The sequence below is a fragment of the Trachypithecus francoisi genome, unplaced genomic scaffold (assembly GCF_009764315.1).
Source record: "Trachypithecus francoisi isolate TF-2019V2 unplaced genomic scaffold, Tfra_2.0 Lachesis_group13, whole genome shotgun sequence".
Lineage (NCBI taxonomy): Eukaryota > Metazoa > Chordata > Mammalia > Primates > Cercopithecidae > Trachypithecus > Trachypithecus francoisi.
The window spans coordinates 60,862,203-60,889,288 of record NW_022681458.1 but is presented as its reverse complement, the minus strand read 5'-3'; the positions used below and the strand labels follow the sequence as shown (position 1 = coordinate 60,889,288).

Genomic DNA, 27,086 nt, shown 5'->3' with positions numbered 1-27,086 from the left:
AACTGAATACCCACAGACTAGAGCACATCCTCCTATATTTTCTCAGAAATAAGACAAAGGTTCATCAAGTAAGGGGCTGAAGGATGAAGCTATTTGCTTAGATTTACTATGGGTTTCTAGGATAACTGAAAAACTGCAAATCTAAGAGATCCAAATTCTGACTATCAATGTGGATCACAGCACTTAGAATTTAGGAGCTGGATGGAACTTTAGATATGATTAAGTTCCGCATACCATTCTAAACTGAACAAGCTGAATAACAACTCTTTCTCCTCCCTCTTCATTTAATTTGTAAGCACAGGTTAGGGCCAAAGAATATCCACACCTTTGACTGGCCTATTTTACTTGTTAGTAAGGTACAAGGTAGTCATATAGCAAGACAGTTATAGTTGAAGGCCCTGTGACGAGCAATGCTTATCTTTCATTACAACTTTCTTTCATTAAAGCATCCATTGTTACCAGAGTCTACTCATTGTGCAAATTTCTTGAATTTCTCTCCTTCGTGCATGATCCCTGTTGATGGGGAAATATAGAAACAAATAAAATGTGGTTTTTGCCCTCAAGAAGATTATCTTTTTGGTGAGAAGATAAAGTCAAATAACAATTCAAGAGTTTAATTAAGAAAGTAAATACATGCTTGCAAAATAAATGATTCAGATGAGCTAACACAAGCTCAGAAGAGGGAAAGAATGCTATACGTTAGAATTGAGATTGACCACCCGTGGAAAGGCAGGATCACTGAGGCTGGGATCTAAACTATTTGATTAAGTGTGGATGAAAATGAAACAAAAGTACAAAATGTGGGAAAAAAAGAACTCAATACCAACTGGTGATTTATTGGAAGGAGTCAATGAGAGGGAGAAGTACAGGTTTCATGTGTGAAACCTATAGTAAGCCACAATCATTTTCTAACCAGTTGAGTAGAGGCAGAAATAGCCTGATATAGTCAAAATGGCCTTGGACTTGGGGACGGAAGAGTTGTCAGAATACAGAGGTTCATCTCTTTTACATATCAGAAATACAATTTTGAATAAAACGATCAACTTCTCTTATCTAATGTTTCTTGAAATGTGAAACAAAAGGTTTGAATTTAGTGTCTAAAGTGCCACACAGCACACAATTTCTAAGACCTTGGATTCATTTTTGATGAAAATAGAGAAGTGAAGTAGCTGCAGAACCAAAAGGAGAAAACTTTTCAGAGGACCAGAAGGAAGTCGAAGTGGTTGGTGACATACTGGGAAGTGATGCACTAGGTAGAGAAATCAGTGAGTCTTGAGGGGCATTTTGCATTTTGAAATGGTATCTGGGTCTGACCCAGGACTTTGTGTTGCTGCCTTCGATCCCCTTCTGCTAAGCATACCTGTTCTTTAGTTACCCTTTTCTCTCTTTTATGCTTCTTTCGCTGTCATAGCTCCTCTACCCCAACTGGATGCACCCGAACGGTAGAAGGTAGAATAAGGGGGAGATGCTCTGCTTCTCTTATTGGGGTTATTCATGGATCTCTTGCTTTTCCCCTTTTGATTTAAGCATTTTGAATTGCCACCAATAGTGGCAACTGCAACTGTGCCTCTTTGGTTTGTATGTCCAAGGCCAATGATATAATAGCTATGTCCTTCAAACCTGCCCAGACATACCTAGAGAAAACATTTTCAGGTATCTCTAGGTATGTGTGAGCTAGGAGGAAGGTTAGTTAGGAGCAGAGACCAAAAAGAGATATAATGAATGCAACTCTATGAATCCCAAGGGAAAAAGTCTCTAATTGCAGAAGGAGCAGTAACAGTTTCAAGCTGGAGAGCCTGGGTTGGTGCCCAAAGCATTTCTTTGTTTGCCAAAAGCTGCCTCAATGTGGTATTTCCATCAACACCTATTTGTTGAGAGCCTACTCTGTGCCAGACACTATTATACAGGCTGTAATTTTCTATTGGCTCTAAGCCATTCTGATACATAAAAATAAAGTGAACATAGTTTCTTCAAAAGGGATTAGTATTTTATAATCTAGTTCAGCCTCATGTGTTAGCACTTAGTCTGAATATTTGCCATTGTGAAAATATGCAGTATCTATGTATTTTTCAGACATGAGCCAAAGTATTGAAAGCACTTCAATACTTTTAATTAACATTGTTCTTTAAAGTGTTCAATCTTTAACCAAAATATTTCTCAAGAAGTATTTCATGGATATACTTGTTATTTATTTTTGTTCTCTGAAAGAAATGCCTCCTGATGTTAAAAATCATTTTGCTAACATCTCAGTCTTATTCCTTTTTAGAATCCTCTACACTCTATCAATATGGAACTTAGCTGCAGTTACCAGAAAGTGCTGTATTGTTTTGTGCTTCTGGATCTTTGAATATGCTAGACTGCCAGCTGGGAATGCACTTCCTTGCATGAGAAATGACCACACAATATTCTTTACCACAGTTCAAGAATCAACTCCTTTGATCAACTCTTTTACCCTAATTAGAATGTCCATTTCCCCACTTGGGGTCCAGTGTATTCTGTATAAATTCCTATTGTTGTAATTCTCAGCTAATATTCATAATTATTTGTCCAGTTTTCTTTTTCCATCTTATGATTTCCCATAAAATCATAAGATTTTACAAACTTATTGAGGGCAGAGATTATGTCTTATTTGTGCTTATATCCTCAGGGCACACACAAAAAGAAACTCAATATATGTTCAGTAAATTCATTGAATGAATAAATGAATCAATGAACAAACAAGCAATTGCCATATGCATGCATACGTTCAACTCCTAGGAACACGTTGTACTGGTACAGTAAGGAATGCAAATAAATATAAGACCCTTTCCTGAAGATACTTCTAAGATGTATCAGCAGTACATTATATGGGATGCATATAATGGTTCCTGGATAATATATTTTAAAGAAAGAAGGCTTTCCTTTCTCAAAAAGGCAGTCTGTTATAAAAGTCTTTGTAAGTTGAAAAAAAATGTTTTTTAAAAAGCAGAACTCTGTAGTTAAAGAAAATTCAGTAGCCTAAATTCTTTACTACTCCATGTGTGGGTATAGTGAAAACATTTAGCTGTCTGATATTACACTACTGTTGACTTCTCGGTTTTAGTATTCAGAGAATGACCTGAACTTAGCTGTGTTAAGTTATCTGCTTCACAGGAAATCACCTCTGTAACTGTTGCTTGTGCTTTCTCTTTAGACAACACCCAAAGCCACTGTCAGATGTCATGGGAATGAGACCTCACAAGGTAAGTGCAAAGAAAACAGGAACAAATACATTTTCAAACAGAACTTGGTGAAAACATTGGCCCAAGAATGATAGGAAGCACCGCCTTTTGGGGATCCTTATTTGGGCCGTGGAAGGGACATATAGCCCTGTTTTGTATGGAATCATATATGGTGTGAGGGATATGAGTCGGATCCTGGGTTCCCAAGTGGCCTATCTGAGACAGAAGCAGGCTGTGTTGTCTAGACAAAAGGAAATGCTTTGTTTTTTGAGGGAATGTTATCAGAATTTTAAAAGCCAAATGATGGCTAGAGAATATAACTAAAATTTTATTGACGCTTTGTTGTTTAGAAGGCTTTTTCCCTCTTTGCTTCATTTTAAAAGTCTATCTTTTTGTCCAAGATGCAAATTAAAACTTAATTAAATCCATGATTCCGAAGAGATATAGGCCTTATTACACAGCAGGCATTCTCTGGCTTTTTTTCACATCTGGAGTTTTAAACTTTGGGGAATTAATGTCATGTCTAAGATTTCTTGTAGTCTTATTTTGCTAAATACAGGATACATAGCTATTTTAAATGAGTGTTTCATAATCATCCAAAAATGCTACAAATTTCAATGTGAAATAGCTTTTTCCTACATTGTAAATATTGGATGATTAAGCATTCCTTATGCCTTTTGCATGAAAAGGCAACATAGACTTTATTAGATATCTGTAGTTCTTATTCTTTGAGTATTTGCCTCCCTATTGACCTTCAGGCCTTTTGTGCTTCTTTAAAGCCATTTCCATCCCCCTACTTCCTCCTTCACAGAATGTAAGATGTCAATGGAAGAAGATGAAACCAGAAGTTTTAAGAAAAGATTGGACAATAATGACTAAAACAAGCTCCTTTAGTTTTTATTTTTACCCATTTTATGTGTTTTTATTGATATAAATTGCTTTATTGTGATTATAGTTGAAAGTCAACATTTTGGCATATTAAAAAGACCATTTCCTTCCAACCTAGAAAATTCTATCTCATGTTGTTACATGTTAGGCCTCTTAGCAACTTATTCTGTCCTATAGCTTTGTGTTGACACTGCCAATTTGGAGTCCCCAGTTCTAGTCCTGTCAACTATTTCTCCATAGGAAACTGAACCAGAGATTATACCACAATTTTCTTTTATTTTTCTCAGCCAGAGGACTTTTTTTCACTGTGAAACTGTCTGGTTTCCCACTGGTGGGTCTAATATACAGAGCTCTCTGGTTTGACATATGTGATAAACTAACAAGAATATTTGCATTTGTATAGCTTTTATATACAGATATTTCACTCTCCTAATACTATTTCGAGTTATAGATACATGTTTTTTAAAAGCAAACTCAAATGGCTGACAAACAGCTGCTGCATAGACTTTGGTGCCTGACTGCCTATGTTTATAGATTGCTTATAGAAATGTGAGTTCTGATAGCCTTTTTGGAGATGAATCTAGCAATATCTGTGGCTATTTATTGTGGCATTTACTGAAGTTCCTTCTACAGCCTATCAGGCACAGCATCACCTGGACCTTGGGCAAGATATATGTCTGACCCCTTTTCCTGCCCTTCTGTCACTCTGCATTTACTGCAGTGGTATTCACAAGTGTTCCCAGTCTCGCTGAATATCTCTGCCTCAGTACTCAGGTGCTTTGCTGTTCCTTCTGACTGGATTGCTCCTCTCTTAACAGGCCTCGTGGCTTACTCCCTCAAGTCATTCAGGTTTCTGATCAAATACCTCCTCAGAGAGCTCTTCCCTGGCCACTCCCTTCAAAGTTGTAAGTAATTTCCTATAACTTTGTATCCCCTTATTTAGTTTCATAAAAATATAACATTATGTTACATATTAAATTAGTGCCTGTCCCCTCTACTAGAATGGATTCTTTATGAAAGTGGGAACTTTGTTTTGTTCATTACTCTATTCCTGGAGTTGAACAGGCACATAGAGGGTATTAAGTAAAGGCTTGTTGCACGAATAATTTGTGGTAGCAAATGAATGAAAAAATAAACAAATATAATATCCTTGGTAAGAGTATGGTTAGATAAATTGTGGCATATCAATAACATGATTAAGTCATTGAGAAGAATAGAATTAGATCTATGTCATCCAGGGAATTTCAAAGTTTATTATTAAGGAAGAAGTGGAGATGCAGAAAAGTTTGTATAATAGGACCCTGAGCAATGATCTACATATATACATATCTATCCATCTATTTGATCTATCTATCATCGCATACGAATGATGGATATAGTAGGATATTCACCAGGTTGTAAGCGTTAGCTTTGTAGGGAAATTGTGCAGTGTGATTTTGTTGAACAGGGTGTGGAAACGGAGACTAGAGGGCTCAAAGTTGGCTGAAATATGTAAAATGATTGCCAATTTGAGATACATCTTCACTTGCTTCTGCTAGATACACTTCAGAGTAACTTCAGTCATATCTTCCTTCCCTTGCCGCCCACACTGTAACTTAGTGTCAAACTCTGACCCATTGTTGCTGCCTTGGCCTTCCTTAATTACTCTCCTTTGGAATTCCCTGTTGGTGCTCAGTGCTTCCATGCTGAAATGCAGGTTCCAGGCAGTCAACTTGTCTTGTCTTTGACTACTATTTAGAATATCTTTGCATTCCTTGAAAAAAGGCATTTGTCTCTTACTGATGTGTTTTGCCCGTGTTGCCTATGCAATGAGTCCTTGATGTTGTTAAGACTGTTGCTGATCACTTTTGGTGGGGTTTGAGGAAAAACTATGAAATCGATTCTAGACAATTTAGGCTTTTGTGGTTCACTGGGGCCCATAAAACTCCTGAGCCAGGGAAGTGTGACTGGGAGAATAATGATATTTATTCAACGATAATGTGCTCCACATACATAAAGAGAACTCTGCACAGCCCCCGATGGAAAGTTATGGAAACATTCTCAAGTTAGAAACAGTAAATGTTTTGCAAATAAAGTGGCACTGTCTTAGAAATGCCAGAAGGCAGAGGCAAAATATTAGATTTGATAATTAAGAATATAATTAATCATGAGCAACCCTATATTTTAGAGTAAGACGATATCCCCTTTATCATGGCATTCAGTCACTTCAAATTTTATGTTCATTAGTTTGGTTGTATTTTCCACCAACACTAAGGAGGAGCTGGAGGGGTGTGTACTTTTTTCGTTAACATTGGATTGCAATATTCAGGCACCTATCTATTCTCACTTTAAATAAAATAATTTAGGAATGTTAGTTCTAAACTCAAGCTGAGGTAAGATTAAGATTTTGTAGTGATTTTCATTTGAGAAGATACAAAGGTTTTGCCAATATACAAGTGTGTTACTTATATCCTTAGAGGGTTTCCGGCTTATTACTGTTTTAAAGATGAACATCAATGGCTTTACTTGTGAAGAACATTAAAGATTATTCTAGTACAATAAGAAACTGGATCAATTCATGTCATAAGTCATTTTGGATATTAGAAAATTAGTTTAAAAAGTAATTTTTCTGAGTGAGGAAAAAAATATGTTGAAACCCTGCTGTTGGGCGAAAAAATCTGAAGAGTCTATTTTTCTGAGCTTTTCTTTGAGCAGTTTCTTCTATCAACACATTTTTAAAACCAAATTCTTCTCTTTTCTCAAACAATATATATAATGTGTAGAGAAGTCAGGAGTGATAGACTAATGTGATGTAACAATCTAACTTTCTCACATGCATGCTTAAAAATCATGAAACAGCAACAAATTGTAGCAGTTTGTAATTGTTTGCTTTTCTGTTAAATGCTGGGCTGTGACAATCACTTGTTTAGGACAGAAGTCTTTTTGATTATGTGAAACTGAACCCACAGAACTCAAAGGAAACATATAAATAAATAAAGAAGTGCAAATACCTTTTTTGCATAAAGAGCAGTCCATCAGACTCATGATGAGCTTTCTCTTTTTGTTGCTTTAACTCTTTTGCAAAATGTTTTTTGTTTGTATATGTTTTGCAGTGTCCTTTTCAAAATTAATGACCTGGACTTTTTGAATCATAAAACAATTCTGAAAGCCCACATTATTAGAACCATGGGGGAAGTTTGCATCTGTTGATTAGCTGAGAAGCTTGCTTTCACTATTAATATGCAACAGTACTTTCAGTTATGTTCTGGTAAAAGTAAGTATAGATATTAGACATCAACTCAAAAACTTTTGACAAGACAGGTTTCTACAGAGATGAATCTCCAGTACTACAGGTTTTGCTTAGTAGCAAAGTTTAACATCTTTACCCTTTTTAAACTCTTGAAACCTAAAACTCAACTAGATAATGTACTTCAATCTTATTAGTTATAAAAAAATGTACTAACTACAACGGCCTTTCATCATGGACATCTAAGGTTACCCCACAAGAAACTTCAGAGTAATTGAAATGAAGATCTTAGCAGGTTCTTCTCTGTATTTTAAATGTGTCTGCCAAGCAGTATGCTCAGGAGCTTGTTAATGGACAGTTAAGATAATGTTCTTTATAAATGTCATTGACTTACCTACTCTATACTTGTAGTCTCTCCACTAAGATTTATAATTTTCTGTTCTCATGTTAAAATTGAATGCATATAATTTATTTCAAGTAAGCTCCATCAAATAATACAAAATACAGTGTCTTTATTTCTTAAATGTACATATGTACTGACTGAAAGTGGCAGGAGGCAGCCAAATGCCTAGGCAGACAGGGTTATGTTTTTGCTTAAACCACACCTCCAAGTCAAAAACAGTTTAAAGCCTGATAGCCACGCTACAAATTAAATCCTCGGAGTGGGTTGAGAACTTCTCTTCCTGTTTGGCACATTCCTCTGATTCATCCCCACCCATCACCTATTTTACATATACCTACCCTTTCCTAATTGGTTTTCTACACTGTCCTGCCCACCTTTGAATGGTATGTTCACTTTAACCTTTTTTGCATACTCACAAAGCAATTAGTATGCATTCCCCATTCTCAACTCATAAAAGGCCTTGGACCAAGTCACACGGGGAAATTTCCTACCTTTGGGTAGGGGGACCACCCCCACATTCCCTCTCCACTGAAAGCTGTTTCATTGCTCAATCAAATTCTTCTCTGTCCTCCTCACCCTTCAGTGTCCAGCGTATCCTCATTCTTCTTGGGTGCAGTGCAAGAGCTGGGGAACCACTGAACGTGGGTACAAGCCATAACACAAGCGAGCTCGGACACACCAGCGTGGTCTAGTGGGGCCCAGGCGGGGTGTCACCAGCCAGAGGTCCCTGGCTTGCAAAGTGACTGGGAAGAAAAATCCTACATCATAATGTTTTCTGTTACTGTATAAATAAGAAATGCTGAGAGAGGGATAGTAATAAAAATGACTTTTAGTTAGAGAGCTTGAAAAATGTTTTCATAGGATTCAGATATAAAAATAATCACAAAACTCAAGAAAAACAGGCATACTATGGAAAACATAATGAACAGTATACTAATGTTTTCATGTATGAATATGGAAATCTTTAAAATAAGCATATTTTAAATTTTATAATTTAAAATTTATTATGTGTAGCAAAATTTCTAATATTTCATTTTATGATTCACAGAGTAATTATCTTATATAAAAATTAAGTTGAATAAATATTTTTAAATTTATATATTATCTATTAAACCCATTCTCTTTTGTATTCTTTCTGTCTGTCCTTATCTCTATCTCTTTCTCCATAAGCACACACATTTTTTAAAAATCAAATGCAAACATGTAATATATTGATAGAAATGTAAAAATTGAGGTTTATATGAAATTTCAGATGATGACAGATATAAGCACTAAAATTTTATTTAGAAAATGCAAAGAAAATATTTGTAAGAAATAAAAACTGATTACTTGGTGCAGGCTAATTTTAATGACTATATATAATAACTCATAGATGCAAATTTTACATGCTTTATTGCTCATAAACTGTGATTTAGATGACAAATTTGTTCAGTGAGTACATTAAAAATTAAGATAAATTTGTTATCTTAACAAATTTGTTATCTTAACAAGATAGTATTTGTGAAGTATCACAAATACTACAAACAGAGCTTCTGTAAGTTTCAGCATAGTGCAGTATGCTTTGGTTGCAAATTTTACCTTAATTTACTTTTGCTTACTTTCAGCTAAAGAGCATGTTCAATATAAGATTAATGTAAAATGAGTCCCAGCTCCAGGCAAAGTGAGTTCATACCCTTTCCTTTATTTTTTTCTCTAATGCCTTTACTCACAGCTTTTATATAGTAGCCAGTGTCCGACAACTACAAGTTGATATATTTGTTTGTTTTTCTGAAAACTACCCCTCAAGTAAATTTGTCAAAAATTGGAAGTAACCGTCTGATTGTCATTTTGTTTAGTAAGTTTTACGTTTTGCTAACAGACTTGTTTATCATTGAATAGATATGACTTCTAAGCTGTTAAGAATTACATATTATGTTGACCTGTGTCTTCCAAGTCCAGTTGGAGTTAGCAAAGAAACTGAGGTAGGCAAATCTGTTTTGGCTCCAAGAAGGAAAATAGTTTTTATTTCATGAAAATGCAAACAATTAAGGAGGTGGGAGCTAAAAATACGTATAGAGATAAGACTGTCCAGGAAGAAATTAGAGAAGAAAAGGAGTAGAAAATAAAACCATGCAAATTCACAATTTAAACTGAGAAGAAAAACTCAGAAACTGAAAAGAGATAATCTGGAAAGTAAAAGGAAGTAGCATCTCAGATGACAAAAAAAAAGAGGGGGGAATTGTGAAAAGAATGGAGCCATCCACATTATCCATTGTTGCAGCAAGCTCAAGTAGCTGGAGAACAGAACAGGGTTTAGGGATGCTAGCCACTGACAATTCATGGTGGCCTTTTAGAAAGCAGTCTTAATCCCAGCACTTTGGGAGGCCGAGACGGGCGGATCACGAGGTCAGGAGATCGAGACCATCCTGGCTAACACGGTGAAACCCCGTCTCTACTAAAAATACAAAAAAACTAGCCGGGCGAGGTGGCGGGCGCCTGTAGTCCCAGCTACTCCGGAGGCTGAGGCAGGAGAATGGCGTAAACCCGGGAGGCGGAGCTTGCAGTGAGCTGAGATCCGGCCACTGCACTCCAGCCCGGGCGAAAGAGCAAGACTCCGTCTCAAAAAAAAAAAAAAAAAAAAAAAAAAAAAAGAAAGCAGTCTTAGAAGACTGACGTGGCTGCAAGGATGGGATGTGGAGCCAGTGAGTATAAAGTGACTCTTTCAGAAGTATTGGGTGAGAAGCTGAAAGAGACAGAGTGCGTAGTCTGAGCAGGAAGGAAGATTGAGGCAAGAGATGCATTTGATTTTCCGGTTTTTGAAAAGAGAATTCCATTTCTGATATAAATACATGGATTTAATTTGAAATGTTTCTGTATTATTTAGAAGGTTTCAGGGCTATAGCTTTAAGATGACATAATAGAAATAAACAGACAAAATTAATTTAGCCACTTGAAAGAATTTACACTAAGCTTAAATACAAAACTGTAGTTACTTTTAAACTCTCACAAGGTTAATTTAGGATGTACTGGCACATGTTTCGTAAATAATAAAATGACAAGTTTCCACATCTTTATTTCTGTAAATATTTAATATTTTATGTTCTATTCATGACATATGCCATCTATAATGCTGTTATTTTAATGTTAAGTTAGAACTCATTGTATCTTCAGAATATGCTAGCATATTTCATAGAAATCCAAGAAATATTTTCATTATTATAGAGAATTTTGAATGGAACTTTTATAAATACTAACATTGGGGGGGGGAAGGACAACTCCTATAAATTTGAATCAATAATAATTGTAAATATCCTGAACTTATGAAGAGAAACAAGTATGAAAAAAATCATGAAAATAGTCAAGTTACAAACTATTGTGAATGGATCTGTAGTCCTACTGGTTCAGCCTGTAGTGAACAAAATTATTAGATGCTTCACTTGATACTGTATTTAAACAACCTAAAAAAAAAAAAAAACTGAACAGTTTACCATGACCTGCTTCATCCTAAACTTCTACGTTTTGGTGTTCTCTTAAGGCAGTATCCTAGGTCACCTCTCTTTTCTGACTAATCTGTCCTAGGTGATTTCATTCATTCCCAAGGTTTGAAGTATCATCTATACATTGATTACTACCAAATTTATATTTCTAGCAAACCTCTCTTCTCTAAATGCATATATCAACTTCTTCCTCCTTCCTCTCCACCTCCTCCTCCTGTTCTGCTTCCTCCTGATTCTCTGCCTTCTTTTCCTTCTAACAGCTTAATTGAAGAATAATTGACATATAATAAACTGCACATATTTAAAGTGTACAACTTGGTAAGTTTTGACATATGTGTTCACTCATAAAACCATCACTACAAACAAAAGAGTGAACATAATAATCACCCTATAAGTTTCCTCATGCCTTTTGTAATTCCTCCCATTCCCCTGCCCCATCATGAGTCCCTAGACATCCAAAAATCTGCTTTCTGTATACACTGGTTCACATATTCTAGAATTTTATAAAAATGGAATAATTTGATAAATGAATGAAATGTTTTCATAGTATTTTGAAGGTTTCAAGGCTATCTATAGCTTTAATATTACAAACTGCAAAATACAAAGATACAATATTAAACAGCCATTTGAAATAGTATTTTAATCATTCTGTTTATGGCTTTTTTTCTTCAACCCAATTATTCTGAGATTCATCCATGTTGTCGCATGTGTTGTTGAATGTAATTCACTTGTTTTCACTGTTGAGTAGCAATATCTTATTGTATGACTATACCAGAATTTGTTTACTCATTCATCTGTTGGTGGGCATTTGAGTTGTTTCCAGTTTGGGGCTATTACAAATAAAGCTGCTATGAACATCTGCATACGAGCCTTTGTATGGACATAGGTTTTCATTTCTCTGGGGTAAATACCTAGAACTGGAATGGCTGGATCATATGGTAGGTGTATGTTTACATTTTTAGGAAGCTGTCAAATTGTTTTTTAATATAGTTGCAGTATTTTTTCATTCTCACTACCAGTGTAAGAAACCTCTAGCTGTTCTCCATCCTTGCGACCCTTGGTATGGTCAGTACTGTAATTTTAATTCTAATAAGTGTGTACTGTTAGTGTCCTGGTTTTAATTTATATATCCCTAGTGACAAATGATGTTGAGTATCTTATCTGTGCTTATTTGCTATCTGCATTCATTTTTGGAGAAGTATTTGTTCAAATCATCTCCCTGTTTTTAAATTGGGTTGGTTGTTTCTTAATGTTGAGTTTTGAGAATATGTAATATAGTTTTTTGGGGGAGGTACATATTCTTTGGCAGATATATACTTTGTAAATATTTTCTTCCAGTCTGTGGCCTGTTAATTTATTCTCTTAACAGCGTCTTTAAAAGAGCAGGCATGTTCAATTTTGCTGAAGTACAATTTACCAGTTTTCTGTTTGAGGTATCATGCTTTTGGCATAATATCAAAAAATTGTTTGTCTAAACCAGGGTCATAAAGATTTTCTCTATATTTCCTTACAGAAGTTTTATAGTTTTATGCTCTGCATTTAGGCCTACAATCCATTTTCAATTAATTTAGGTATATGGTATGAGGTATAGATCAGTTTATTTTCCCACATATGGATATATAATTGTTCCAAAACCATTTTTTGAAAGACTATTCTTTCTCAGTTGAATTGCCTTTTGACCTTTGCCAAAACAGCAGTTGTCTATGTATATGTAGGTCTGTTTCTGTACTCTCTGTTCTATTCTGTTGATCTATTTGGGTATTTTGATGTCAAAACTATGCTGCCTTGATTACTATAGATTATATCCATCTTGAAATTAGGTACTATTAGTGTTCCAACTATTTTCTTTTTTGAAAGTTTTTTTTTTTTTTTTTTTTGAGACTGAGTCTTGCTCTGCAGCCCAGGCTGAAATGCAGTGGTGCCATCTCGGCTCACTGCAAGCTCAACCTCCCGGGTTCACGCCATTCTCCTGCCTCAGCCTCTCGAGTAGCTGGAACTACAGGTGCCCGCCACCATGCCCGGCTAATTTTTTCGTATTTTTAGTAGAGATGGGGTTTCACTGTGTTAGCCAGGATGGTCTTGATCTCCTGACCTCGTGATCTGCCCGCTCTGGCCTCCCACGCCTGGGATTACAAGCATGAGCCACCGCACCTAGCCTTGAAAGTTGTTTTGACTAGTCTATGTCTTTGCATTTTTAGATGAATTTCATACCTCAGAGAAACTCTTTTTTTCAATTATCTTTATTTCAGTTTTTCATTTTGATAGTTTCTAATGCCATATCTTCAGGTCCACTAAATCTTTTTTTCTGCGATGACTAATCAGCTATTCATACAATTCATTGTATTTTTTATCCTGGACTTTGTAGTGTTATTTCTAGAAGTTTTTTTTTTTTATATTTTCTTCTGTGTCTCTACTTGAATTTTATAAAATATGGGAAACATCCTTGTCTGCTAATTGTAACATTTGTATCATTTCTGGATTGGTTTCAGTTGATTCATTTTGATTCTTTCTTTTTTTAATATGTAATACTTAAAATAGGTCATATTTTCCTACTTCTTTCAATGCCTGTTTTTTTTTTTTTTTTTTGTTTGTTTTTGACAAGGTCTTACTCTGTCACCCAGGCTGGAGTGCAATGGCACATCATGGTGCACTGCAGCCTTAACTCCCTGGGCTCAAGTTATCCTCCCACCACAGCCTCCACAGTAGCTGGGACTACAGGCATGTGTCACCAATCTTAGCTAATTAAAAAAAATTTTTTTTTTTTTTTAGAGCAGGGTCTCACTTTGTTTCTCAAGCTCTGGTAATGTTTGACTGGCTGCTAGGCACTGTGAATTTTACCTTGTTGGGTGCTGGTATTTTTGTATTCCTATATATATATTACTGAGCTTTGTTCTAGGGTAGAGTTCAGTTACTTAGAAATAACTTAGTCCCTTCGTATATTACCTTAAAGATTTATCCTCAATGAAATACTAGCAAATTGAATTGAACAACACATTAAATAGATCACTTACCATGATCAAGTGGGATTCATCCCAAAGATACAAGGATGGTTCAATACATGCAAAATAATAAACATGAGATATCACATCAACAGAATCAAGGAAAAAACTATCTGATCATTTTAATAAATGCTGAAAAAGCATTCATTCAATAAAATTTAACATCCTTTCCTGATAAAAACTTTTAACAAATTAGGTGTGGAAGGACCATACCTCAAAATGATAAAGACATATTTGATGAACCCACAGTTAATATCATACTGAACAGATAAAAATTAAAAGTTATTCTACTAACATTTGGAACAAGACAAGGATGACTACTTTTACCTCTTTTATTCAACATAGTTCTGGAAGTCCTAGACAGAGCAATGAGGCAAGATAAAGAAATAAATGGTATCCAAATAGGAAAGGAAGAAGTCAAACTGTCCCTGTTTGTAGATAACATGATCTTATATGTTAAAAAACCTAAAGATTCCACCAAAAACCTCTTAGAACTGAGAAATAAATTCATGAAAATTGCAGGACATAAAATCACACAAAAATCCGTAACATTTCTATATACTAACAGCAATCAATTTGAAAAAGTTATCAAGAAAGCAATTCCATTTACATTAACTATGAAAAACCCCTAAGAATAAATTTAACCAAGGAAGTGAAAGATCCCTACAAGAAAAATTGTAAAACACTGATGAAAAATATTCAAGAGGACACACCTGTATAGAAAACAAAAAGATAGCCATGATCAAGGATTAGAGGAATTAATGTTGTTAAAAAGTCCATACTACCCAAAATGATCTACAGATTTAATTTGACTCCTATTAAAATAACAACGACATTCTTCACAGAAATAGCAAAACAATCCTGAAATTTTTATAGAATCACAAAAAACCCTGAAATAGTTAAGGCAATCATGATAAAAAACAACAAAGCTGAAGGCATCACACTTTCTGACTTCAAATTATATTACAAAGCTATAGTAATGAAAATAACATATGTATATACATATATGTGTGTGTCAAGATTCTGTGAGTTACTAAATATTTCGTAGTTAATATTAGCCAGCTAATGATGAGTCTAGCTCTCCTAGAATATTTAGAAATCATAAAAGTACAGCTATTAAATTAACATCAGCCTTTGGGTCGATTTTTTGTTTGCTTACTGCTGCATGATTACCTGTCTGTTGGAATGTGGGTTCAGGGATTAACCACTCCACAATCATTTAAAAATGTGGCACACTTTAATATTTGGAATTCCACATAGAAACTGGTTTGTCAAAGTTTATGATCTAAGTTGTTGGCCCTTTCCTTCTTTCAGTGGAGACCAGACTGCACTGACAAGATCAAAGGTAACACGGACTTATTCCTTCTTCACACTGATGTAACTTGTTGCCCCAGGGAGATTTCAACCAACTATAACTAGGCATACTCACATTAGTGACAAGTTGAGCAGTATGGTAGCCATGCAATATAAAGGTATGGCTTCTACTCTGTTAGTTGAAAACAGACATCAAAGCGGGAAATAAATAGATGTATCTGTATTTTGCCATATTTACTTAATTTACTATAAAAAGGAAGTGGTATGATTTGATGTGACTTAAGATTGTATATGCTTCCTAAATTTGCCATCTTTGTAGATTAAAGGAGAACACTGAGATTATCGGTGTTAACAGCCCATCAGAAACTCATGGGATATATTCTGCCTATAAAGAAAATCCTCTTTCTCTCCTTGACTCTTTCCTCTCTTCCTTCCCAGTGAGGTAGGGGTCCATAAGGGATGATGGGAATATAGTGGCTCAGTCTGATGCATGATATTACGAGGTGAGAGCCCACACGAGTTTAGAAGGTTGGCTGTGTCGAGGAAAAGATGATGATGGACAGCCTGGAACACAATTGCGGACTGTGAAAGATTTAAGAAGATATTCATTTTGAGAGCAGGAGTAACCAGGCATAGTGCTGAAAGATTTTACATGTAAGGGAGATCGGATTAGTACATATACTGAAGATATTGAGAGCCAGGTTTTTTACTATCCATATGATATCCATATGGAAAGGGAAGACATTAGAAAGAACTTCATGGTGTTGGATTAGAATTGGAAGTATAAATGTAAAGTCGAGATTTTCAATATATACTGACGTGCAAAAATACGAATAGGTATAAATGTATGTATGCATATATAGAGAGACTAGCTCCATTCACTGGGAGAACCTGGAAACATTGATATCCCAGTTGCAATAAATACATCTATCACCCAGATGTTTGTTTATAAATGCCATCCTCCATACAAGAAAACAGAGATACTTGGAGAAATAGCTAATCCCAGAGTTTGGGAAGAGAATGTACACCTTGAGCCTTCTTGTGCCAGAATGTAAGAAAGTACTCAATGAATAAATGGGACATACTCAAATACACAGAAGCTAGCATGAAAGAGTTCCTACTAGCCAAGCCAGGACAATAGGCATATCAAAATAAGAAATGGTAATAAATTCAACTAACTTCATGAAAACCTTGTTTTTTTTTTTTTTTTTATCATTGTGAGAATACAAACATTTTGTTTTTAACTTTTCAATCTAGTGTTTCTTTCACTTTTCTGATATTTTCAAGTGGTTAAGCTGTTGGAAAGCCATAGAAGTTTCCACATGAAGTATATTATCCGATGAAATGATAATATTTCCTTAAACTTTAATAATTGTGGGAAAAAGTGCCACTGATTCCCCTGCCCTTAATTATCTAGTCAAAGAGATTAATGTCTCTGTCTCTTGACAATGTAAAAGGTAAATCTGAGTAGAAGGGAGGACAATGGCATTTTAGGCATGAACCTTATTTATTCATTATCGTTCCCTCTCTCTCGTTCTTTCCAAGCACAGATAATCTCTCTCTTTTTTTAAAAAATTCTGGCATATGTTAATTTCATATATGATACACAAATGAATCATATAACTTACTAAAATTTTAAATATAAGATTATAATTTTAAACATTTTGAAACAATTTACAATTTGGTTTTATTTATGTCATTATATATAGAATATATATAATATACACTATATCTTATGTGCAAATATATATGAATCTCCTTATGCTATAAGAGGGAAATAAGCATAAAAATGAAAAACAATAAAATCACCTAATACAGAAGGAGCAGGACTGAGGTAAAAATGAATAAATAAAAATTTTACAAAAATAAAATCATTTAAATCATGAGTTTAAAAGAGAGAGAATTTAGGAGAAAATAGAACAAGTCAAAGGAGAGTAGACTTGAGGACAATTTCAGGTAAGAAGTGTGAAGAGGAACAGCAAGAAAAAGGAGACAGAAAAGTGAATGCAGATGGTCAGGAATGGAGGGAGGAAAAACCGATATGAAGTAGGGCTATCTAGGGAAGAGAAAAATCTCAAGAGCTGCAGTTGGTGGACAGTGTATATTGCCACATGAGTCATTGCATTTGGAAATTAGGTGATGGTTGGAGGCCGTGGAGAATGGAAATTCAGTTGAATATATGTATAGAAGCCAAATTCTGGGAGGTGAGGCCAATGTGGGAAAAGCAAAGATTAAAACTAGCCCACGTCCTCCTCAAGTTTTAAGTAGCAGTTCCAATTCCGCTTCCTACAGGAAGTCTGGGCTGAGTCTTCCGCTGGCAGATGCTTCCTTAGCACCCTGTACTCTTCCTACCATTTCACTGATCAGACCTTTATTTTGTGTATTATTTGATTCTGGTTTTCCTGCAGGTATAGGGCAAAGACCACATCTTTACTCATAAAGCATCTAGCACAGTGTTTGGCATATAGCAGGTACGCAATACATAAATTTTAACGTTAAATCATTAGAAGAATAATTTGAGAGAGCCACAGTTATGTTTTCAACTACCATGGAATAATTCAGAAACTTCCTCGATAGCATCCTCATGAAAAGAGAAAAAGACAACAGATTGAAGCAAATTTTTCAAGTCAAGCAGTAGAATTAAATAGACAAACAAAAAACATGAGGCACTAATGCCTTAATGTTGAGATTACGGCAAATGTTAAAATGGAGCAATATAGAGAAATGAATGAGAGAGGACCATGGCATGAGACAACAGTAATTTAAATTCAGGCTATGTTTATGAGATTTGTAATGTGAAACTTGCTTAACTTGTGTGAGCCTCAATTTTTTCATCTTTAAAATGAAGATTAAAATCTAGTGGTAACATAAGGACATGTGCAAAACTTGTATACATAGTAAATGCTTAAGAAATATTAAGTATTATAATAACTACTCCTATTTTCTAGTTTCCATTTTTATGTAGTTTAAAATTGTTGAATTTAGTAAACTAAAAAGAAACTTTCCAAATAATGCTGATAGCCAGTATACAAAAGTTTTCATGTTTTAGACTTGTTAATGAGAGAATTGTGAGCTTCTACAGAAAAGAACACTGTCTTATCCTCCAGATTATCCTTCATATCTGGCAAACAGTATGCACTACATATGGAATTTTGGCATCAAAGAGACAATAAATATAAGAAATATTCATTTTCCCTTACTTTTTTGTCTCTCTTTTGCAAATGTTCTTTCATATGTAGAAAATTAAACCACCATGCAAAAGAGTGCAGTCCCTGATGAAAAGCTGAGATAAGTATGAAATTAAAAGTTTGAAAGACTTAAATGAAAATACTGAAATAAGCCAGTTATGAGGTGGCTGGTAAGTCTGCACCCTTTTGACATTGCTTGCCAACTCCAGTACTTGTCTGTTAGATAATAACTGCAATTACTCTATCTACCATCTAACCCTCAGAGTCTCTGTTGATTATTATAGATAGCTCAGGTGTCATTTTATAAAAATTGGAAAACAAATTGATTTTGTTTTTCTGCACCACTACCATCAAAAAGCAGTCTGTATGCCTGTCATTAGCAGAACTGTGTATATAATTTATACATAAAGCTATCATAGACTTATCCTAAACAGTATGCCAGAGGATAATGTGGAAATTATGCTCTTTTGTGTAACTGGGAAGGTCTCCAAGAAGAGTGCCATTTCTTGGAACAGCAGAAGTCTTTTCTCACATGAGCTACATGACAGAGGAGTGTTATGCAACTCACCCATAGATGCTGGCAGCCAAGTAACACCCAGAGTTCTGATTCTGCATTATGTAATTGGAAATCCCTGCAGTGCAGTAACTTTTCGATGTGCAGGATGATCTAAATTAATGTCTCACTTCTACTCAGAGAGAACTAGACTGCCAATGATTTCATTTGATATTTTTTGTTTTTGTTTTTTGTTTTTTTGGGGAGAGATACTATTAGAGAATATTGTAATGAATGTTTCTGCATGTCTGTTTTGTGCCGTTCCTTTAGATTTATTTTCTCACATCTGTGAGATTGTGTATTTAGGGTATGTATGTTAGGGGTGTGTGTGTGTGTGTGTGTGTGTGTGTGTATGTTTACATTTGCTCAGTTTCTGTGAAGTGCTAAGAAGGTGCCTTGACCAGGAGAATGGCGTAAACCCGGGAGGCGGAGCTTGCAGTGAGCTGAGATCCGGCCACTGCACTCCAGCCCGGGCGACAGAGCGAGACTCCGTCTCAAAAAAAAAAAAAAAAAAAAAAAAAAGAAGGTGCCTTGACTATTATATGTATCACTTTTGCATATAAAGCATGGTTGCTTAGTGGCCAAAACGTGGGACATAGTCTCTCTAAGGCAGCAACTAGGTCTTTTGGCTGGCTTCAAAGTTGATGCTTTTGGTTATTTTGCAATTGTTACTATAGGATCTGTTGCCTGTGACTCTCTTAACTTCCTGAATGTGTTTTCCTTTCTTTCAACCTGAAGTGAAAGGTATTACTACTCTTTGACCTGATGTCTCATAAATGATTGTTTACTTATGACATTTTCATAATAAAAATGTGTTTCAATGAAAATTGTTTCCTTTTGGTTTGTTTTCAGTGTTGTTTTATATTAATACTAAACAAGGACTTTCACCTGGAGTAAAATAGTACTGATTATTTTGAAGCTGGCATTTTAACTGTTCCCTCATGACTTCAAATGCATATGGGATCCTTTTACTCACTATTACCCTCTACTTTGACTCTTCAAAATGTTTTAAAAGGGAAATGTCTTTATATAAAAAAAAATGTGCCTGGGCAATGAAAGAAAAGAATGTATATTTGGTGGAAAACCAAGCTCTTCCTCCATCACTAGCAAAATTTCTAGCTCAGTCTAATACTCCACTTTGTCTTTCTTGAACAACCTCCCAACTGGCAACAACCTCCCAACTGGTTTCTCCATAGCTACTCTGACGCCCCCTAAATTGTTTTTTGCATGAACAATTCATATTTGATTATATTAACCCCTTCTTCTCTTCTATATACCTATGCTTAAAGTTTTTTAATGGTGTTCCTTTGTTCTTAGGAAAAGAAAACAAACTCTTCAATATGGCTTACAAGGCTTGGCTTCCTCTTCCAGCCTCACCTCATTCACTCCATGTTTTCCCTTCTCTGAGCTCCAGTCTCACTTTCCCTCTTTCATGCCCTGAAAGCCCCATGCTCCCTGTTACCCACACGTAGCTCCTTGTACTTGAAACATGATTGTTCATAGGTTTTGCTCTGTTAGTTTCATGGTTTCTTCAAATACTAACTCAGTTATGACTTCCGCAGAGAAGCTTTCCCTCTCCAACATAATTTGTTCTTTTCCCACAGAATTATACTCCCATAGCACCGGGTTTTTCTCCTTTATATCACTTAATATAGATGAAAATTTACATTTATTTTGTGTAATTTCTTTAATTAATATTGATCTTTCTTATTACACAAAGGCAGGGATTATGCTTTTCAGTTTTTGTTTGTTTGTTTATTTGATTTTGCTTAACTTTGTATCCCACAACCTAAAATAATGCCTGCGATGTGGTAGCGGCTCTATAAACACCTTTTTTTCCTTCAGATAAATGGAAAAAAAAAAAAAATGAAGTCACATGGCAAGAATTTGAAATAAATCTTTACTAAGTCTATTGTGATTATTTAAGACTAGAAATTATGGGCATTGAGCTACCTAAGTGTATTACAGTTTTCTTGGATCAGATGATTTTGGCAAAAAAATTGAACTTGAAAGAGGGGATTGCTGTAATTTCATCTGAATGGACTCTACATGGAAAGTGCCTTGACACATGAAAGAAGACGAATCTGGGATGGATGCTAATCTTTTTGGTCTTCACAAATAGAGATTGGGAATTGATCACTGTGTCCAAAATGCCAATGCGAGGAAATATGTAGTCGTACTGTAACAACATTTGTTGAGTTATTACTACATGTCAGACATGCTAAGTTCTAAACCTATGTAACTCATTTATATTCTCAGCAGTCTTCTAAGATGTTAGTACTGTTGTCGTCTATGTTTCATAGAAGAAGAAACTGAAACAGGTTAAGTAACTTACCTCGTGGTCACAGAGGTAATTGGTGGATTTGAGGATTCACAGGATTCTAAAACCCAGCTGCTGTACTGCCTTCTTTAAAAAATTAACATTTTTGAGTTTCGTCTAGGAAGTAGGAGTAGGAAATGAACAATTTTGTGTTTTGTCATAAGTAGAAATATGAGAGGAACACTTATCTTTAAGAATAAATTGAGTCTTTTTGCTCTCCCCAAATATAAATGTCATCTTCATTATAATTCCAAAAATATAATGAAATAAAAATTAAAATGATAACCTATCCTATTCTTTCAATTCACTTAAAATTTTTTTGAGTTATTTGAATCTATACACTGGAATCTTAATACTGACCTTGGCATTAAGGTCCAGGTAGTATTAATAATATGAATAAGTTACATTTGTGTTATTATTCTACAGTTTATTAAATGCTTTTACTTATATAGTAGATTTAATTCTTCTGAATATTTCATAATTATATCCATTTTAATAATATGAAGGTGAGTGTTAGAGCTCTCAAGCATACAGTAGATGGCTAAGTTAGGGCTAGCCTATAGATTCTCTGACTTTGGTCCAGCACAAAGGCTTTTCTATGACAAAGCCCTTTAATTGCACGAAACTTATAGAACAATCTTCTTCTGGAATACACGTCTGCGTAGACAGGGTGTGGGCACTATTCAGTATATGCTGAAATATTTTGTTGCAATGTGTTCTGTTTTGTTTGAGTTCTGCTGTGAAATTTTAGTAAAATTCATTAAACAATTTTTCCTATGGAAAAGAGAAAAATGAAATCATTTTAAAAAGAGAATCATCAATCAAGATATACACACACATATATATTTTCTTATATATACTTTATACATAAGCATTAGTATTTATTTTACAAGACTGCGAAAGAATTATCATTAACAACATTTTCTTCAGAGCTCATTAGAATCATGATTTCTAGTAAATAATAAACTGAGCTTAATGTTGCTATTTTCTTATTGTTAGCTGCTGGGAATAATAACAAATACAAAACATCTAAATAGATGGTAAAACAATTAAAATGGCATTTTATGATATGTCATATTATTAAGGCGCAAAGGGCAGAATTTGTAATGTAATAATTATGACCTTTATTTTCCTGAAAGTTTGATTTCTTCCAGTTTTCTTTTTAATCTTGCTCTGTTTACATCAAAGTTTTAAAACTTTCTTCAGTGTAACATTAGCACAGGAAATGAATGACAACAGGGTAGTTGGTCTGACCTCAAGACCTCCATATTTTTACTTTGAGGGCCTCAGCGCTTGCATGTACTGAAACTCTACCAGCATATAGCAAAGTGCAGTGAAAATAAAATCAGAAAAGACTTCCTCAAGGTTGTGTGTGTTTTTTTTTTCGTAGCCCAAAGAATAGTATGATCTGCATTTCCCATCAGGTTTGGTTTTGAATCTTCCATAGTGTGTTATATTGATACGGTGCTACAGTGCCTTCTACTGTGGTAGGAAGATGGGAAATCTATGGTTGTGTAAAAGTATGATAAAGAAATGAATTCAATTTTATTTTTAATTTGAACATCCCTAGATATAAACTGATAAGGTCAGCCAGGAGTTGTATCAGAATTTGCAGTTGGTTATCTAAAATCAAAATCACAGGAGGCAATATTCTTATGTTCTGAGTTGAAAGCTCAAATGTTGCAATCGGTGTTTATGTTTTTTAGCAAAATACAGTAGTTCCTTTTTAACAGTTTTGACCTTTTCAAAGAAATTACATTAAAGACCAGAAAACCTCACATGTTGTTGTAGTCGTCCCTCGGTGAAGCAGAAAATGTTATTAAGTATTATATGTCTTGTTTCTGATGTGGTCTTTACAACACAATTGTGAAAAGCCTTTGCTACTTGGGAAAGGAGAAAAAACCCTGATGCTGAAAAGGACACGTGATAGATGATAGCAGTGAACATGAGCTCAGAGACCTGGGAGGGAGTTCTAGTCCTGCTACTTACTAGTCTTAAGTCAGGCTCTTTGCTGCTAAGTGACAGAAAAATATAGCTAATTATTCCAGCCCTACCTAATTCCTATTGCTATAGTGGAGCCACAGCATCTTGTGTATGGTGACTCTGTGAAGCTTTACACTACTGTCACATGGTTTCTCAATCATATTTATCTTTTATACAAGAGCTCACAAATTAACAATTCTTTTACCTTGTTTTGAAATACCAGCACAGTCACAAAATGAATGACTCAGGAAGTATAGATCTAGAAGAACCAGATAATTGCACATAAGTTTGGCGAGATCAGCATGGTTGTTATGTTATGGGTGTACTTTGTTAGCTGTCTTTATTTTTATTCTCAGCCCTTTGTAGTGCTTTAAATGGCAGAGGTTTTGAGAATAGCTGTCCCAGTGACGTTACTGAGGGCTGAGGTGAAGCATTGTATAGAGTGGTGGTACTTAGTTGTTGGCCATGACTGGTTTCCTCACTATCTGTGTCAAAAACTGTCAAAAGTATGTATTATGCTGATCACTAGGCATGGATACCCAGGTTCCCTGTGGTGGCCTGATTCTGCCATGTTGCTGTAATTATAAAATAAAATATGACATGTTTTCCTATTTCTCTTGAGTTAGAAAACACACAAGCCAATGCCATTGAGGAGTGTAGTGGTGGAATATACCAGTAACAAGTGGCATCTAACTTTAGTGTCTTACTCTTAAAGCTCACTTTGCATCTTAGCCAAGAATATACTTGATCTAGCTCACAGTCCCTATTCCACACAAGGACCAAGCTTCTTTCTTTTTTATGATTGACATAGTTTTTGTGTAGGTAATATATTCAAATGATTCAAAACCCAGAAAGTATATAGATATCTGTGAAAAGCCTTCTTTCCTTCCCATCCCGCTGTTTAATTTCTACACATTCTTCCCCATCATGGCCACAGACAGGTAATGTCTGTTACAGGTTTCTTGTGTATCCTTAAAGAGATAGATTTTTTTATAGCTGTAACTCAATATAAATATATTTTATTTTTCTTTCTTAAAAAGACTCATAAATGATGTGTATAAATATATTTATATCTCTTACAACTCACCACAATGCTGGTGTAATGATTTGACATTAAAGGAAATCACAAAGATCTAGTTAAATTAGCCTTTAATATATAGCTAAGAAAAATCCCTGGCAAAATTTGTGCGCATTACAGAGCTCAAATGCCCAAGCATTGCCTGCCTCTGTTCTCAATAAGCATGTGTTTTATTTAAAGAGAAATCATCAGGTTTATGTGGGTTCATCCTAATGTATTCAACACATTAACACTTGTTTCCAATAGAGTTTAACATAACTTTTTACCTATCCCTTTAGTAAAATCTTTTATAATATAATAGTTTAAACTCAACTTATAAAATATAAAATTCATAGCTCTAATCAACATTAAAAGTATATTAGATGTATAAATATTTAATATTTCTTAAATTTTTCTTCATTAAAAAATCACATACTGGTCTTGAACAGTGTTTCAGATGGTTTTTAGTTATGTAAATGTTTTCTCTCCTGACTGTGTAATTACATGATGGACTGGTTTCTAGAGTATCATATACTTAATGTGAGTTTCTAAAAATGCTTTAATCATATAATTGCTAGTTTATCAAGTAGAAATATAGGTTTGATAACACTATCATTATGTCATTATTTTCCACAAAAGACTGTGAAACACACTGAAGAGGCTATTATGAGGCAAATAACAGTTTTCTGTGGTGTCTAAATTTGCAAGGATTATATTTAAAAAAGAATAGTAAAGAAAATACCTAAAGGTGAAGAGCTTTAAATCTAGCCTGCCAATTTATGTTGTGTCTCTATGAAAAACCAGTTCAGACAAAGAGAATGAATACGTTAAGACTAGAATAATGAAGATAATAGGTTATCTAACTTAATGAGTGATAATAATATTTAATAATTGATTCACTAAATTCTGCAAGAAAGCTTAAAGGAAATGAAATAAAGTGGAAGCATTTTATTTTATTTATACTAGAATCCAGTTGCATTGCTCTCGTACAAATTATTACTGGCTGTACCATATTCAAATGTGATTGAAATAGATAATCATTTATCTTCAACTGGTCTGCAGCCAGTAGGAACAGGGACATATAATCTGGAAAAGCTAAGTGGTTAAATTCAAGTCTAGTTTTACAGAAATTAAAGATTTAAAGAAATGTTTTCTGATTTATTGAGTAGTCACAGGTGAGAAAATGTTTTTATTTTCAACAAAGTCTAGTAAAAGTCTAAGGCTAAAATTGCTCCCTCTGTGGGTTTAGATGAGAAAAGAAGAGTCCTAAAAAGCCTCTCTCTCAATAAAAAGTCTCTCTCAATATATTTCTGTTACACACACACACACACACACACACACACACAGAGTCAGCCTTTTGTGTGCAGGGGTTCCACATCCCTTTGTTCCACCAATGGTGAATGGAAAATATTTGGAGAAAAGAAGTATGGCTGCATCTATGCTGAACAAGCACAGACTTTTATTCTTGTCACTCCCCAAACAATACAGTATAACAACTATTTACATAGCATGTACTTGTATTAGATATTATAAGTAATCTAAAAATGATTTTAAGAATAGGGAAGGATATGTGTAGGTTATATGTAAATACTATACCATTTTATATAAGGGACTAGGGCATCTGTGGATCTGGTATCTGTGGGGGTTCCTGGATACCTCCACAGATACCAGATCCACAGACAGCTATATTAATTCTGGATACCCCCACAGATATCAATACAATAGATTGTATATCTATTACCCCATCTCCATGTGAAACGATTACAGCTACAGCTCTGAGCAGAAGAAAAACCAAAGGCAGGATGTTAGATTTATTGGTAAATGCCTATGTTAAAGGTGTTTCTATATTGTAGTTTCAAGTTTAGATAGTTGTTTATTGTTATTTATTCTGTTACTATTTACTCAGCTATTGAATATAGTTCATGACGAATATATCTAGATGATTTCTATTTTCATGCAATTAAAGCATTTTTCTCCCATAATGAGTTTTATTTTTAAAAATTAGGTTGTTAAATTGCTCCTACATTGTGCTAATCTTTTGATTTCCTTTTACCTTTTAAAATAAATTAAAAATAAGGGACATACACAAAATTCTTAGTGAGGTAGTTGGCACTTGGTAAGCATACAGTAAATGGTAGATAAAAGACCAAGGAGAAAGAGGAGGCAATGTTTAGCAGCAGGAGAGAGGGGGCAATATTCAGCAGCAGTAGGAAGCTTTGTAAGTGTGGAGATATTCACTGGCATGGCCCTAATTCTAGTGATCACATTGAACTACTTTGTTATATATAATTTGAGTTTTAGAAGCAAAACATGGATTACAAAATTCTAAGACAAGGAAAATAATTTGAGGTTCTCAAACAAGTACTGAGGTGGGTTTTTTAAAGAATAACTTAGGGTAGTAGGATGTAAGAGAAAGAAAATGCCCAATATGAGGGAAGTTTCAAACACATCAATCTTACTATGTGGTTTGTGATTACAG

At 34.7% G+C, this 27,086-nt stretch overlaps 1 long non-coding RNA gene across 1 annotated transcript; it reads left to right on the top strand.

Moving 5' to 3' along the window:
• Positions 1-3,086: 3,086 nt before the first annotated feature.
• On the top strand, positions 3,087-10,042 carry LOC117095365. Its single transcript, XR_004441941.1, has 3 exons — positions 3,087-3,221; positions 4,907-4,993; positions 9,322-10,042. It is a non-coding gene; the product is annotated as an uncharacterized LOC117095365 (long non-coding RNA).
• The last annotated feature ends 17,044 nt before the right edge of the window (positions 10,043-27,086 follow it).